The sequence below is a fragment of the Hydra viridissima genome, unplaced genomic scaffold (genome assembly GCF_058129835.1).
Source record: "Hydra viridissima isolate aposymbiotic clone 2 unplaced genomic scaffold, HvirCarnegie_v1 scaffold_16, whole genome shotgun sequence".
Taxonomy (NCBI): domain Eukaryota; kingdom Metazoa; phylum Cnidaria; class Hydrozoa; order Anthoathecata; family Hydridae; genus Hydra; species Hydra viridissima.
Window position 1 is genome coordinate 7,646,183 of NW_028324315.1, and position 17,237 is coordinate 7,663,419.

General features: G+C 29.7%; 2 long non-coding RNA genes and 2 pseudogenes across 2 annotated transcripts; 3 read left to right on the forward strand and 1 right to left on the reverse strand.

Annotated features, from left to right (window-relative positions):
• Positions 1-1,087: 1,087 nt before the first annotated feature.
• Positions 1,088-4,122, forward strand: LOC149877858 (uncharacterized). The gene is made up of 4 exons (XR_016447851.1): positions 1,088-1,374; positions 2,193-2,245; positions 2,318-2,572; positions 3,578-4,122. It is a non-coding gene; the product is annotated as an uncharacterized LOC149877858 (long non-coding RNA).
• LOC149877859 (uncharacterized) overlaps positions 3,268-17,237 on the forward strand; it is a 219,495-nt pseudogene continuing 205,525 nt past the window's right edge.
• Positions 8,768-9,252, forward strand: LOC149877860 (uncharacterized). Its single transcript, XR_016447863.1, has 3 exons — positions 8,768-8,866; positions 8,943-9,032; positions 9,109-9,252. It is a non-coding gene; the product is annotated as an uncharacterized LOC149877860 (long non-coding RNA).
• LOC149877861 (uncharacterized) lies at positions 11,496-13,418 on the reverse strand (annotated as a pseudogene).

Sequence of the window (17,237 nt, forward strand, 5' to 3'; positions counted from 1 at the left end):
TTGATAGCGAACTGAACCGAACCCGAACTTTATAAAAAGGGTTCGATTCCGATCCCTATTAGTAATGCGTTTTAAAATTCTTGAGGGCTTGCTGTAAATGTTGCTCCAAATGAGGGTTGCTGAGATTTCGAACTAAAGTTTTAATTATATTTCAATCTTTTATCTACAGTGAATACAGTTTTTTACTTGAATGTGTCATAATAAGAATTAGAATTTGATAGATAAATTAGAAAAGATAACTTCTATAATAGATATTCTGTCTTAAACTATACAATTTATTATCAAAACAAAACTTTTTAAAATATTTTAATATTTAATGTTTGTTGTTAAATAATTTCAGGATGTCAAAGAGTAATGGTTCATATTAAGAAAAGGAGTCAAGAAAGCATCATTAAGCCATGCAGTTGAAGTTAATAAGCATCTTTTAAAAAGTGGTTATCTTCATAGCCACATATTGTAAAGAACCTATTTTGACATCGGAACCTTCATTCTGCAATTGAAGGGAATGGAACTTGAGTTTTTCCTTTACTTTTTCCTTAAGTTTTTCGTTTACTTTTATAACAAAATGCTTACATTTTGATGTTAAATAAAAACGGAAAATATAGGAGTCAAAAAATACCTGTAACCCCTTTAATCAAGAATGGATTTAGTCCGGTTAAACCGCCTAAAAAACCGGAATAAAACGGTTCTAAAAAGATCGTACTTTTTTATAAATTTATGCATAAACGAACTATATCTTATAAATAAAGATTCGTGAAAAAAATTACTTCAAAATGTTAAACAGTTCTCTAAATACTTCGCTATTTCTTTTTTATTATCAGAGCGACGCATATTACGTAGGGACAAATAGTCTCTTTCAGGATACCTCGTTTTGGACTTTTTTCGCTTTAATAATATAACTCCATCAAACTGTTTTATTTAGCCCTGTTATTTGATAAAGACTCTCACTCATCGACGGCCATAAAATAAAATAAAACAATCTGACATCATTATAAAAACAATCAACAACTGAGTTTAACTTCAAAGCAAGGGAGTTTGTTTACTTGAAACGTTTTTAAGTGACACTTACTACAACTGAAACAAGAACTCACCGATCTCAGTTTGGTTTATTGCAGATTTCGATTGGTAGTTTTTCCTTTATACAAAACCAGTTCAAACTATTTATTGATTTAACGGGTTTTTGTTTTTTTGTTTTCTATGGTTTGCTGTTGCATTGTTCAGTTTTAAATTCTTAGCGTGCTGGTTTCTATAAGTTCGAGAAAAACTGTAGAATTCAACACTTGTTTTGTCGATCAACCGGCTGTTTACATAAAGATCGAAGAAAAGAATTTTTGTGATAAGGAAAATGGATATACTAGAAGGCGAAATGAACCGGTACGTCATCTACTTTTGTTCTTCTCTTGTTTTTTGTTACCTGATTTTTCAACAATTTTAGTTTCATCGCTAGAAAAGCAGAGGAAAAAAGAGTAAATATGATAAAGTGAATAAATAAGGCAGGATGAAGTGAGAGTACATGAATAATAACAAACTTTTTAACTGAATAACAAATCTTGAATATGAAAAGTTTAATACCAGAAACCTTATATCAGAAATCAGATTAATAACCCATTTTGAAAAAACTCTCACATAAACTGTCATATATATAGTTAAAAAAAAGAAAAGAAAACATATATGTCCCTTTTGAAAACACGTCTTTCAATTAAAAGTTCATATTTCAATTAAAAGCTTCTAAGTGCGTGTTGGACTTGTTCTGTAACCTATTGCTTTATTAATCATTAATTCAAAACAATGCCACAAGTCCTAATTTATGCAGATCTCAATCGTGCAGGTACTGCTGCATTATTATTGTGATTTGTTCAATTTCTTTTAAAATAGTTGCTTAAGGAAAGATGGATCATTGGCGTCTTTTTTGTTCTTAAAGTGCAGAGTTCCCGTTAGTCAAGTAACTTTAACAGTCAATAAAATGCTTTCCATCAAAAAGAAAGTTACTGGGAAGGCAAATTTGTTCCAGTGACTAAGGGGTTTCTGAAATATCTGATATCAAAAGGTTTATTTCACTTCTAAAACTGCTCGAACTTATTTTGAAACAGCACCTATTTCTTTGTACTCGTTTACTAACTGTGAAAACAGTTTGCTCTTGAAATTCTTTTACTGAAATTTATCAAAGCATTTAACGGGCTTCTTTTTTGTAGAACGGCTTTAGAAGACGAAGTTGTCATGGAGAACGAGTTCGACGATATCAAGGGTAATAAAATATTTTTAAGTTTTCCCATTTGAGACTGATTTTCAATTTTCAAAAAAAAACTTTCTCTTTCAGTTGAAAAATTTCCACAAGACGTGTTTACAACGCTTGCTGATTTGTTGACTTATGATTGGCAAATGTTTGCTCGATGTCTTTGGGTTGATGACTCAGCAATCGACAAGGTAAAAGAAGGTTTTGAAACGACGAGAGAACAAACTTTGCAAATACTGAACTAATGGCGTAAGGACAATCCATCAAAAAAATGGCGAGATGTGAAAAGAGCATTACTTTTTTGCAACCGTAAAGATTTGATCAATGAATGCGAACGAAGTAAGTATTTTGAGCTTGATAATTTTTGTGCCGCTGTTGCATGTCGATGTTTTTCTATTTGAGATTAAAAAAAAAAAAAAAAAACACAAAATATACAAAAAAAGTTAAAACACTTCAGACCATTAAAAAATTTTTTTACCCAACACGAACATTTTTGAAAAGGACAAACTTTCTTTGTTTTATTTAGCTAATTGGTCACAAATCTTTCGGGCCTTTTTTTATCAGCAAAATATTTTTAGCAATTTTGCGGATTAAGTTCACACTTGAATTAAGTTCAAGAACTCAGCTATTTATAACGTTATTATATTTAATTACTTAGTTTACAATATTATTTAAAAATATGAAATAAAAGTTGAATATGACTCACTTTTTTCTTCAGCCTTCCTGCATGCACGACTATAATCTCCCACCCACTCCCAAAGAGGAATGATACTGCAGGAAATAATACTACAAAACCTAGAAAATCTCAAACACAGGAAATAAAACTGAAAAATAATACTGCATAAATCTCTAACGAAGAAAAGTTGTTTTCAACTTTTTCAAAATACTCTTTTAAGAAAATTGATTTCAATTTCGAAAATATAACTGTATTGTAATGAGGTTCTCAAATTAAAAATCAAAATATTTCTCTGGAAGTATTTTTCATGCAAAATGCCTCTAAAAAGAACTGCAATTGTTTTAAATAGCGTGTACAAATGGATTTGCTTGAAAATAAAAAAAAACTTATACGCAGAATGCTTCATAAAAGTATTTAAAAGTAAAAAGTACATAAAAGTATTAGCAAGCGTATTAAAAAGTACATTCAGCAGATAGTGACAATTTTTTAAATAGAAGTCGTTGGTTTATTCGTCAACTAAGTTTTGGATACAGTTTATTATAATTTATTATGTTTTTCCTATCAAAAACAAAACAAATGAAAAGCGGAATGCATTTCGAAATATAACGTCTAAACATTCCTCAAAAATGTCATTGTGTAGTTAAAAATGAAAAGTTTTTTTATTTTAGAGTTAATATCCCGACACTCCATTTTCGGTATCTTGCCGCCGACAAAAGCCTTCTTTTCACGTGACGATGAACTTGATCAAATTCATAAATACGTGTGCCAAACAAACGATTCGGATAAATCAATCACGGTTTTAACTGGAATGTCTGGAATAGGAAAGACTCAGCTCGCTAGAAAGTATGCAGCATTTTATAACAACCATTTTGATAGTATTGTGTGGGTGGATGCAGCATTTGATAAAATACAAGTTTCTATGACTAATCTCTGTCACCAACTAGGGTTAAGTGTAAGAGATCCTCTAGGCGATCCGTTCGACATTGAAATAGTTTCTAGAAAAATACATCACTAATTTGAAAGAGATAAAACGCTTTACATTTTCGACAACGTCGACGATGAGAGTGTGAAGAATTTTGAAACATACGTATCAAACAAAAAAAGATCATTCACTTTGGTAACATCGCAATGGAAATCATGGTCTACCGATGTTAATCAAGTGCATATTCATTCTCTCTCGCCTCAAGATGCGTTACTTTTCGCAAAAAAGAAATATTAAACAATTATTAACAAAAGATGACGAGAAACTAAAAGAAATAACCAAAGTGCTTCAATATCATCCACTCGCCATTAATCAAGCCATTCACTATGTAAACAACAACAGCGTTTCTTTGCAGGAATATTTAGATCTCTTTCGAACATATTCTTTCGAAATGCTCGAGGAAGGTATCCAAACTGAACAGGGAACAAAGTCTACTATAACATCAATTAGCATAGTATTAAACAAAATAGAAACATTGAATGAAAAATCAATGGAAATTTTAAATCACATATCGTATTGCGACGGTCAACACATTACAAAAAAGTTTATTCACGGTATTTCAAAACACCTGAAAACAAACGAAGAGCTTTTGATAAATCGAGCAATAAGTCTACTAGTAAGTTATTCGTTGCTTGATCGTTTCAACGATGACAATGATAGGTACGCGATGCACGAAATGACCCAGTTAGCGTGTAAATGTTATCAAAAACGGAAAGAAATAACAGAAAAATGCAAAATAAACATTGCCCATTTTCTAAAATTAGAGTTGAAAGTCGTAAAGGAACACGTTGACGATGGGAAGCACTTCTATAACCATTTCATCTATATGTTTCGTATTAACAAACAAAAAATGTGTGAAGTGTTCCATCAAGAGAGTTGGAAAATCAAAAGTTTCTTATCAAACAAAGGTTTTTTTCAAGAAGCAATAAACATAATCGATGCCATTGAAAAGTATAACACAAAAGCTTATGGAACTGAAAACGAAATAACTTTAAATACAAGACATAGTTTAGCATACTGTTTGTATGAAATGGGAAAATATAATGTAGCTTTAAAAATTAATTATCAAGTTGATAAAATAAAAACGGATACTTTAGGTATCAATCATCCATCAACATTGGGTACAAAAGATAATATAGCAATCTGTTTGAGGAAAATGGGAAAATATAATGAAGCTTTAGAAATTTGTTATCAAGTAAATAAAATACAAAAGGATATTTTAGGTATCAATCATCCATCAACATTGGATACAAAAAATAATATAGCAAACTGTTTGAACAATATGGGGAAATACAATGAAGCTTTAGAAATTTCTTATCAAGTTAATAAAATACAAACGGATATTTTAGGTTTCAATCATCCATCAACATTGGATACAAAAAATAATATAGCAAACTCTTTGTATGGAATGGGAAAATATAATAAAGCTTTAGAAATTTATTATCAAGTTGATAAAATACAAACGGATATTTTAGGTAACAATCATCCATCAAGATTGCGTACAAAAAATAAAATAGCAAACTGTTTGTATGGAATGGGAAAATATAAGGAAGCTTTAGAAATTTATTATCAAGTTAATAAAATACAAACGGATATTTTAGGTATCAATCATCCATCAACATTGGATACAAAAAATAATATAGCAAACTGTTTGTATGGAATGGGAAAATATAAGGAAGCTTTAGAAATTTATTATCAAGTTGATAAAATACGAACGGATATTTTAGGTATCAATCATCCATCAACCTTGGATACAAATAATAATATAGCAAGCTGTTTGAACAATATGGAAAAATATAATGAAGCTTTAGAAATTTCTTATCAAGTTAATAAAACACAAACGGATATTTTAGGTATCAATCATCCATCAACATTGAATACAAAAAATGATATAGCAAAGTCTTTGTATGGAATGGGAAAATATAATAAAGCTTTAGAAATTTATTATCAAGTTGATAAAATACAAACGGATAATTTAGGTAACAATCATCCATCAAGATTGCGTACAAAAAATAGTATAGCAAACTGTTTGAACAAAATGGAAAAATATAATGAAGCTTTAGAAATTTATTATCAAGTTGATAAAATACAAACGGATACTTTAGGTATCAATCATCCATCAAGATTGGCTACAAAAAATAATATAGCAACCTGTTTGAGTGATATGGGAAAATATAATGAAGCTTTAGAAATTTATTATCAAGTTGATGAAATAAAAACGGATTTTTTAGGTATCAATCATCCATTAACATCGGCTACAAAAAGTAATATAGCAGCCTGTTTGAGTGATATGGGAAAATATAATGAAGCTTTAGGAATTTATTATCAAGTTGATAAAATACGAACGGATATTTTAGGTATCAATCATCCATCAACATTGCGTACAAAAAATAATATAGCAAGCTGTTTGAAAGATATGAATCGAATAGAAATGGAAGTTTTGAAAGATTTGAAATGAAAGATAGGAAATGAAAAATCGATGTTGTCAACTAATTTAATCGTTTTCTGTAATGCCGATTAATGTTAGTTTATTAGAAATATTTAATTTGATTTTTACGGTTCTTATTTTTTTTTTTTTTATCGGATGTTCTTCCCAGCAAGAACAAGACGCATTTAATACGTATTATTTTAATATTATTTACGTTTTTTCTAGAGTAGACAATAAAAACAAGTTTTAAAAACGATCATTCGAGATGAGTTGCAGCGGAATACAAAACTTATCTTTAAGAGACGTATTAAATACGTATATTTTTTGTATGTGCAAGCGCATAATAATAATTTTCGCGTAAATCCGGATTTTACGGAACAGCCAAATTGTGACACACTTTTTCAAGTTAGTTTTAAAGTTGCATAGATGAACTTGATTTGGTGTGTAATTTTTTAGAAATATGTATAAAAAGAGACTTTTTTTGAATAATACAATTATGGAACTTTAATTCTAAACGGAATTCTTTGATGTAATATTTTATTTATATTTTTCAAGTATATATCGAAGCCTTCGATATATACTTGATGACCAGCATTCCTTCGACAAAAGAATGCTGGTTCATTTTTCTTATATTTTCTCTCGCTGTTAAAAGCCTTTTTTCTTACTACCTGCCGAATTTCATTGAAAAAAAGTATACTTAGACACTTTAATACTATACTACAATTAAGTAAAAGTTTGCTTGTGGTTTGGACATCACGTATATATCAAAAGAATGCTTGTTCATTTTTCTAGCATGTTCTCTCGCCCTTAAAAAACTTTCTCTCCTTCTCCCTCTCTCTTTCTCTCTCTCTCTCTCTCCTCTCTCTCTCTCCTCTCTCTCTCTCTCTCTCTCTCTATATATATATATTTATAATGTTAATAACTCAGTAATAAGTTAATTAAAAAGTTTATATGTGCAAAAGTTTTATTTAGGTTTTTTCAATATTGTTAAATATGGCATACTTCAAAAAGTATCGTAGATTAAATGCAATATTAGATACTATTGTTGATTCAACCAGCAATGGCAGTGACATTAGTGATATACCAACAACACAGCCTTTGAAAGACATGGAAAAGCAAGTTAATTACTTGTCTGATCATAATAGTATTTCTGATTTTGGATATACTGATAAATATATATCTTCCGCTGAATCAATTGGTAATCCTGATATATTCCCAATAAAAGATTCATTAACTTTCAGTAAAAAACTAAGACATTTGGTACTAAAACACAACATGAGTAATAATTGCATAAATGATTTTCTTGAATTGCTTATAAATGAAGGGCATTGTTTACCAAAAAATTGTCGAACTTTTCTGAATACTCCCAGGAGTATTGACTTTGAAGAAAAGGCAGGAGGGTTTTTCACTTATTTTGGAGTTGAAGTTGGAATTATGAGGGAACTTAATAAAATTCAAAATAATAAAGTTGATAGTGTTCAGCTATTCATTAACATTGATGGCCTTCCAATTTTTAAATCATCTAAAAAGCAATTGTGGCCTATTCTAGGGAGGTTTTTGCATTCAGATGTTTTTTTAATTGGCTTGTTTTGTGGATTTTCAAAACCGAATTCTGTAGAGGTGTTTCTTTCTCAGTTTATAGATGAGATAAAGTTATTGCAGTTTTCTGGAATTTTATATGAGGGTAAGAGATATCCATTTTCAATAAAAGGTTTTATTTGCGATGCTCCAGCTCGCTCTTTTCTCAAAGGTATTATTGGCCATACTGGATATTTTTCTTGTAAACGTTGTCAAGTAAAAGGTACATACAAAAACAATAAAATTGTCTTTAATGATTTCCATGATTGTTTGCCAAGAGAAACACATGAGTTTAATGCTTTCTTGTACAAAGACCACCAAAAAGTTTGTACTCCTCTAATAAGTTTGCAAATTTCTTGTATTAATAGTTTTGTTTTAGACTACATGCATTTGACATGTTTAGGAGTAATGAAACGAATTCTAACATTTTTAATACAAGGGCCAAGAATCTGCAAGCTATCAAATTTATAAGTTCAAAACTTATCTGCAAGGTTAGTGGCCTTAAATGGTATGCTACCTTCTGATTTTGTTCGGCAATCTCGATCTTTGTCCGACTTACCATTTTGGAAAGCTACTGAGTTTAGGCAGTTCTTTTTATACTCGGGGCATTTAGTTTTAAAAGGCATTGTTTCCAAAAAAATATATGATCATTTTTTGTGTTTTCATGTTGCTATGAGAATACTTTTGACTGAAGACAATGATTTCAGGAATCATTTTGTTGTTTATGCACACAATTTGCTTGTATTCTTTGTTAGGTCAGCAAACAATATATATGGTGATGACTTGTATATAAACTCGTTTTGACTTGTATATAAACTCGTTTTCACACTCTAATCAATGCCAATTTAAATACGATCTGAAAAGGGATTTATTGTTTAGAAAAAGAAAAGCAACAGTTTCCAATGGCAGAAGGAAGTCAATCCCAATCGCCAAGTCACCATATTGGGGTTAAACAAAGCAAAAGCTCAAGTAAGTTTATAAACTCGTTTTCACACTCTAATCAATTCCAATTTAAATACGATCTGAAAAGGGATTTATTGTTTAGAAAAAGAAAAGCAACAGTTTCCAATGGCAGAAGGAAGTCAATCCCAATTGCCAAGTCGCCATATTGGGGCTAAACAAAGCAAAAGCTTAAGTAAGTTTATAAACTCGTTTTCACACTCTAATCAATGCCAATTTAAATGCGATCTGAAAAGGGATTTATTGTTTAGAAAAAGAAAAGCAACAGTTTCCAATGGAAGAAGGAAGTTAGTTTGGTTTTAATTTAAAAAATAGTTGAACTTTTTTTGTTTACTAAAATTTATTGTATCAATTAGATGTGATTATTTTATTATTAATTATATAGGACATCTTTAACAGTGCATTGTTAGATGCAATGTTATATTTTACAGTGCAAAGTTGAATTTTAAACAAAAATTCAACTTTGCACTGTAAAATATAACATTGATATAACACTAACAATATACTATAACAATAACATATAACACTATGTACTATATATATATATATATATATATATATATATATATATATATATATATATATATATATATATATATATATATATATATATAGTACATAGTCATTTTTGCAAAAATTTTGAATACGACACTTGTATTCCAAGTTGTCGATATATTAATTGTTTCTTAACCATATTTTTAATTTTAACTATTTTCGCTTAACTTATTTTAGAAGCGATACAAGACAGCTATAAAGTTAGCGAAAAAGAATTATTTCGAATTGTCGGAAATAAACTTAAAAATGCCCCAGGAAGGTTGCATCATTCCATTGATATTTAAGAGAAATATTTATATTATAATAGTATATGTATTTTATTATAAATGACATACTTGTAATATAAATATATTTATGTTTTTTTTTTAATATATTTATATTTATCACAGATTTGCATTTATTACTGAATTTTTAGATATCTAATACGTGTTTTAAATAAGTTTGTTGTACGTCTATTACCAACGCATTTTATTTATCTAGTTAATACGTACAATAGATTTGCATTGAATACTCAAATTATAGATATCTGAGACGTATTTCAAATACGTCTGTTATACGTCTGTTATACGTCTATTATCAACGCATTTTAATCATCTAATTAATACGTATTATAGATTTGCATTTAAGAAATAGAATATACGTATCGAAGAGTAGGTCAAAGACGTATTTTATACGTATAATATACGTTTTTTTCCTTACTGGGTTTATCCAATGTACGATAAAAAAGTTTGAAGATAATAGAAGTTGAAAGTAATGTTATGGATGGAGGAACCTATAAATATAAATGAATTTGTATTGAGTTATTGAATGAAATTATTAAATGCAAATGAATGAAAATTTGCTCAAAAGAGTGATAAGTTAAAAATTTTTTTTTTACAGCCGGAAAATTAGGAACGTAAAATTTCAGATAAATTCCCTTGGGAGATGTTTTAAATAAATTTCATTTGATGTTTTATTTAAATAAAAAGTAAAAGTACAATAGTTTTTTTATAACTTTGTTAAATTTTTATTTTTTTTTAACATAATCATTTTTGTCTTTTTTATTACAAATATCTCTTCTTTTTTTTTTTTTAAATCTTCTTCTTTTCTTCATTTATTCAACTGCTTATTAAACTGCTTGTTCATCAAAATCTTTTTCTCATCACCAAATTCTTTCTCTTTTTAAATTTCTTTTTAAAACTTTCTTAAAACTTTCTCTTTAAAACTTCGTCTTCTTTTCTTCTTCTCTCCTTCCAAATATGTTTTAGCTCTAAAGTAAATACAAATCCCTTTTATAGCTTCAACGTCACTCAAGCATTCCATTCATTTTCTTGTTCTAACATAATCACTTTTGTCTTATATCCTTATTTGCTTATAATCTCTACAAGAATACATGAGTTTAACAATTTTCTACATTTTATACAAAGATTTATCTCTTTATTTTTCTTGCATCTTGAATAAATTTTTTTCCGTTTGTTATAAAAGCAAAATTTTTTTAAATGACTTTTTCAAAATTAACGATGGTTGAAACTTTACCATAGTTTTATAGTTGCTTAATGATTGTGAGAAAAGTCCTCATAAGTTCTGCTACAATCTTTATTAAAGGTTGATTTTTTACCATAGCTTAATACTTACTAGACGGTTGTGAGAACATCTTTATAATTTCATCCACAATTTTTACAAATTAGTGAAACTTTATAACAGCTTAATGGTTTGGTATCTGGTTGAAAACGAGGTGAAGCAGCTTTAAATTTATTAACCATAAATTTGAACATTATAAGGAAATCTATTTTTATTGTTCTATGAAAGTTCGTCTTTTCAATTATATTTTTTCTTTAATATTATCAAAGCTTTAATATTATTAGAGAATAGCCGTAAATTCTGTTATAAAATTAAAATTCACTAATAGGAGAATGGCATGTTTTGCAAGAGTAACACGCTATAATGCTTGTTTGTCTTGCAACTATTTTGCAACTTTACTGCTCAAAGTTTTTTAAGTATCGAAAGAGAGAAAAAGTACAAAAAATGCAATTTGAAAGCTTGTTAACATAAAGTAAAATAAAATGTTTTACTGTCAATTAAAATAATTTGCATTCCATCAATGTCATAAAATCCTCAGGTTTGTCAAAGGAGCATTTTTTATTTCAAATAAATCTATGGATTCTTTTAAAAGAAAGTTAAACGGTGCATTACAAACTATCCAATCAAAACTCCAAACCAGGATTTAGCTACGTTTCTTTGCTTTTTGTTTGATGCAAATTTTATATCTTTTGATTTGAGCCATCAAATACAAAATTTGAAACATTTCATTTTTTTAAAAACCTTTATTTATTCGCAACTTGGTTCAATTTAAAGTTTGAATTTAAGTTATTTTACCTTGCAAGTATCTTCACGTTAGAACATGTGATTCCCATATGTGTTTTTATACTTATCATTTCTTCTGCGTTTATAACTGATAAGACAATGTCTAATATTTTCAATATTTTAATTTTATCTTTTTCTCCAAATTGATTTAAAATAGCAGAAGTTAACAGAAGTTGTGATGTGCTGGGAAAACAAGAGGTCTTATTTAAAGATTTTATAACACCAGAATATTTTTTCTCAATTGCCCTCACACTATCGTCAGAGCTGTTTTCATATGGCTTTGAGTCGGAAGTAAAGTGCAAAGGCTTGAATGTAAGAATTGAAATCAAATTCTATTTTAACAATTACCACAAAACAATAAACCTTTTTTTTTTCTGCCATAATACCTAAAATGCAGCTACCTTTCGTCCTCCGGAAAGAAAGGCAAAAGAGTTTGATTCAGAGTTAACTAGCTTTTGCTCTATAACATGCAATGCAGCAACTTCTACAATCCATGGTATAGGATCGTTTTCTTTTAATAAAAACACATCAGCAACAGTTGTGTCAAGTCCATTTGTAGTTTTTTTGCAAATCTGAGTCTGCAATAACTTATTACCAGTACAATTTTCTTCGTGTAGGTGTTTAAGCTCATTTTCTTTAACTGTATATTTTAATTTTCATACCTTAATGCAGCCTAAAAGAATGTGCTCTATCATTTGTAATACATAAACAGAATTGTTCACAAATAATGCATTTTGCTTCTGTTTCCAACTTTCCTTCAATCTCCTTAAACAAACACTCTGAGAAAAACGAATGTTGACATTCTTTTAGTACTAGTGGCTTGTACATAATGTTGTTGCATAACTTGTATATACATAACTTTAAATCTGGGTTTGATACAGGATCAATATCAATTTCATTTAAACGCAACGTTGGTTTTGTTATATTGTCAATTAAGTTATTTATGATTGGCCTGGTCATTCTCTTTTAATTTTGTTCCATGATACATGGTCGAGCAGGTTTTAACTTTTTAATTTCCCTTACCTAAATTTTGGGGAAACAAAAACACTTGTTTGTGCATGGTAATGGTCAGTTGATTGTTTTAACACTGGTGCTTGAATCATTTTTAATGTTCCACAAAATGGTATAGCATCTCTTACACATTTGTTGTGGGTGAGCTTTTTTATTGTCAATGCTGGTGTTTACATAAAATGAATTCTCAATTCTTTCAGAATATTTTCATTATATCTACTTCACATATTCAACAAACAAGATTTAACATAGTTGAATGGTCCTTGTCAACAATATATATTTTAAAATAAGAGGATAAAAGATTTTTGTGAAGCTCTTGGAAAATCCAGCAACATTTTTTTAGAAGGTTGAAACTGAGATAACATATATATGAGTTTTGCCATTCACTAACTTAAATTTAAAAGCATTTATTTTTGGGACCAGACCAAGATAATTTTGTTGTTTATAAAAAATCAAGAAATTTTATTGCTTCTTTTTGAAAGAATGACAGTTGTAAAGTTTCTAAAAAACTGTGGTGTTCTTTTGGTAGGAAGGAGCTTCTAGTGCAACTATCTTGGTAAACATCAAATAAATCAATTGCTCTAATGCATTCCCTTACATTAAGTAAAGAGCAAATGAGAAAATTAAGATTTCTTTTTGCTTCAAAAGGCATATACTTCCCAACAACCGATGAATTGCTTGAAAGAAGAAAAAAACTGCGCCCTACAGTTAGTTAAGTTTCGACTGGAAGAGGTGTTTCTGTTCAATACAAAGAGCTTGTAAAAATGAAAATTGGTTCTGTTTTGAATATAATTAAAGATTCTTTTATTCCAGTAGACGGCGATGAGTATCAGATGTGTTTTAAGGATGGTTGTGATGGAGAAGGGCAGCAAGTAATAATGAAATCAAAACAAATGATTGAAAGCAAATCAAATGTGTTTCAATATGGTCTTATTCCTCTAAAACTAATATACCATCGAGATAGTAAAAATATGACCCTGTGGCAAAATTATTCACCGAATGCATCGAGATCATTACGTCCTGTGCTTTTGATAAGAGAAACAGAAACTAATCATGATTTGCTCGATCTTATTGTCCCAACTACTGATAACGCTCACGAAGAGTTAAATGCTGAAGGAATGTGTTGTCTATTTAGCAAAAATTATATCAATGTCAAAATTTATGTTCAAGATACAATTAAGGATTTAAAGTTTAAACGACTCATCAGCGGACTAGGAGGTGAAGATTGTATACTTTGACAAACAAAAACTTCTAAATGGGCAGATATAACGAAGAGCTAGTTAATAAGGATGCACAGTGGGCCAGAATTCACTTTTACTGGACAAAATTCATAACTTATTTAATATTAGGGCTATATTGACTAAAATTAGGATGTGTAATAGTATGATGTCTGCGCTTCTTATGAAGGTGTTATTTTTTTAATTCGTTGCTATGGATACCTAATTTTGGGGAGCAAAAACATTTTTTTTTTCAGATATTTTTACAAGTGCTATGATCACCAAATTTTACATAAGTACCAATATGAGGTCACACTTTTTAAAAAAGTAAATATACTTTTTTTATTTAGTTGCTATGGATACCTAATTTTGCTTAGCAACAGCTAAAATTACTTGTATATGTTTTATTTGTGTTATGTACACTAATTAGCACGTGTTTTATTATGAAATCCTCCCTTTGATCCTCGCTTGCGGAAAGCAAAACTTTTTTCAGTTTAATATGATTAACTAGTGTTATTACACGTGCTATTACATGTTGCTGGATAAACTTGGTTCCCTGTAAAAAAATTATACTCTAGCTTAGTTAATTAGTTTTTCTAATTAGCAGATTTTACAAGCGTCTACATTTAAAAATACAAAATAATTATGTACAATATAGTTCAGGCGAAATTACAAAATAAAAGAATGGTTTTCTTTTAAGAGTTGCACAACACCATTTGGAAAATTTTTATTTTTAGGGTGCTTAGGTGATCGTAAAGCACTGATTACTGGATCGGATGAGCACACAAAACGCCGTAAAAGGTCTTCGTTTGTCTTTAAACGCGAACACTTCCTTGAAAAAAATTCACGGAATTTTTTAAAGTCTTTTTTTCTTGCTTCTAAGGCCTCTTCACTCATCATCCCAATTGGTAACACCATCTCATCAACAACCTGCCACCCATGTATCAAGATTTTGTGCAAGCTCTGTGGCATGTAGTACCAGGGATAAAGTTGCATTAAAAGCTGTGCTGTTTCTAAGCAATAGTCTTTTAATTTATCAGCATCAATCAAAAACTAGATGACAAAGTGTACAGCACAACATATATCCTTTTAATTAAATGCACATCAACATTGACAACTGCTGCTGTTTGTTCAGCGTTTCTGAAGAAACGTCGGGCAGTATTGCCATTATTTGATGATCCAGAACCACCAGACCTAGGGATATCAATTACCAGCCCAACTTCATTTCTGAACCGAGATTGAATTAAATTCTTTTTAGCTTTAACTTTTTCTTTGTCTGCATCTGACCTTAATTACCATTTCTTCACTTCAGATTTGTAGCCGACTTTTAACAAACACTCCATGCTACGAATCCATGCATGAAGTGTTGACAAGCCATACTTCAATCTGGTCGGAGTTAATGGCAAATTGCAAACAATATTAAGTTGGTTCATTTGACTTGGCATTGAACCACAAACTGAGCAGCACTAACTTGAATTAGTAACTGTAGATAATGCAGTGGCTACTTTTCCATCTATCATGGTAACATAAACTTTGTAAGGAACAGTTACGTTTTATACTTAGGCACAGGAGTTGTAGTTAAGTTTCCAATAGCATTTTCAAGAAATTGATGCTCTGCATTCATTACATAAGTTGTCTCCTTAACAAACCTAAACCGCACAATTCGGCAGTACAATGTTGATGACGAATGTGGATTTCTCTAAACAATCTTCCCCACTTGACCAGAGAATCCTGTCAATTCAAGTGGTGCAAAGCCGGTAAGAAACAAACTTGCTTCTTGGACAAAGCTTCTGTTTTCCAGCTCATCAGTAACTTGTGTATAAATGCTTTGCCCAGTTGACCCATCAAAACCTACCTTTGAGCGCAGAATTAGCCTATCAAAAACAAACGAATTGATAACTTCATGTTGTACTTCCAACAACCACAGCACAGTATGATCTACCAATGCTTGGATATTGATGCCTACAGAGTAATCTGTTGCTGCCCATAATTCACGACTAGGCAAACACCTCTCTTTTGCCTCACGTACATCATTGTATGGTGGATATAAATTACTTTTTTTGCTTTTCGCATTGTTTCTTAAGCGCTGATATTGAGATTTGCTCATCTCATTATCTAACAAAAGGGCGCAATTACAGATTTTTTGTCAGGTAAGAGATGTTCAAATGTGAAAGAAAACCAAGGTGGCGCCTAGTGGCAGCCATATTTATGAAATTATTAAAGAAAACATATATAAGTTTCAAAACATCTAAGTATAAAAGCAAGATGTAGCATTAAAAAAAAAAAATTTGTCAAATAAAAGCAAAAGTCATACAATAAAATATAAAATAATAAGCGTGTTTAAAGTTGCTGCAAATATGTTAATTACATACCAATTTTAGTCAAACAACTTTTAAAATCCAGATAATACATAGAGTTATAATATAATATTTTAAAATGCGCAATATTTTATGTAAATGTTACTTATTTCCATCAATTTTTTAAACAACATTTTTCTCTTTATAATTTTTTTTTCTAATTTACATTCGCGTCTACTTCAACCACATCATAAGTATATCAAACGGTTTTAAATTGTTTTATAATATCTATATAGTTGTTTAAAACCATTATGACATTAAAATTCTGACTTTGGGTTTTATACTTTTGTCCAGTCACTGGCCCACTGTGGGATGGTATCATTGGAACTAAAATTGGAGATTTTGCCTCACACAGTTAGCCTTAAATAAATTTAGGTTTCCTTAATTTGTGTCCAAATTAATTTCAACGTGTTTTAAAAGAGTATAGTTTACTGATCACTATGTATATAGTCCACCAAATCAGAAAACTCCTATTAAGTATTTATGGCATTTTAAAGATTTTTTCGCGTCTTTTAATTTGCGCCTTTGTTTTGCAAATGTTATACGCCATTTTTTGGTCCGCCATGTTTTCATTAAAAATTTTATTGTAAAAGTTACAGAAAATTTATGGGAAATGAAGAATACAGATGGTATTGTGTTATATAGTTTAAGAGTGGATAATGACATAGTCGGAATGTTTTAAATCATCAAAATATTTACAAATATAAAATTAAAAACTATTTCTTCTTTAAATGAATCACTAAAAATTATTAACATTTAGATCAACATGTCCAAGAGAAACAAGATGTTTTCTATTATAAGAACTTAATGCCCTTTCTAAATTATGTCCATAGTTAGAATTATTTGCGGACACCTTGTACCGGTTCCAATAGGCAGTTTTGAAGAGGTAGTGAACAC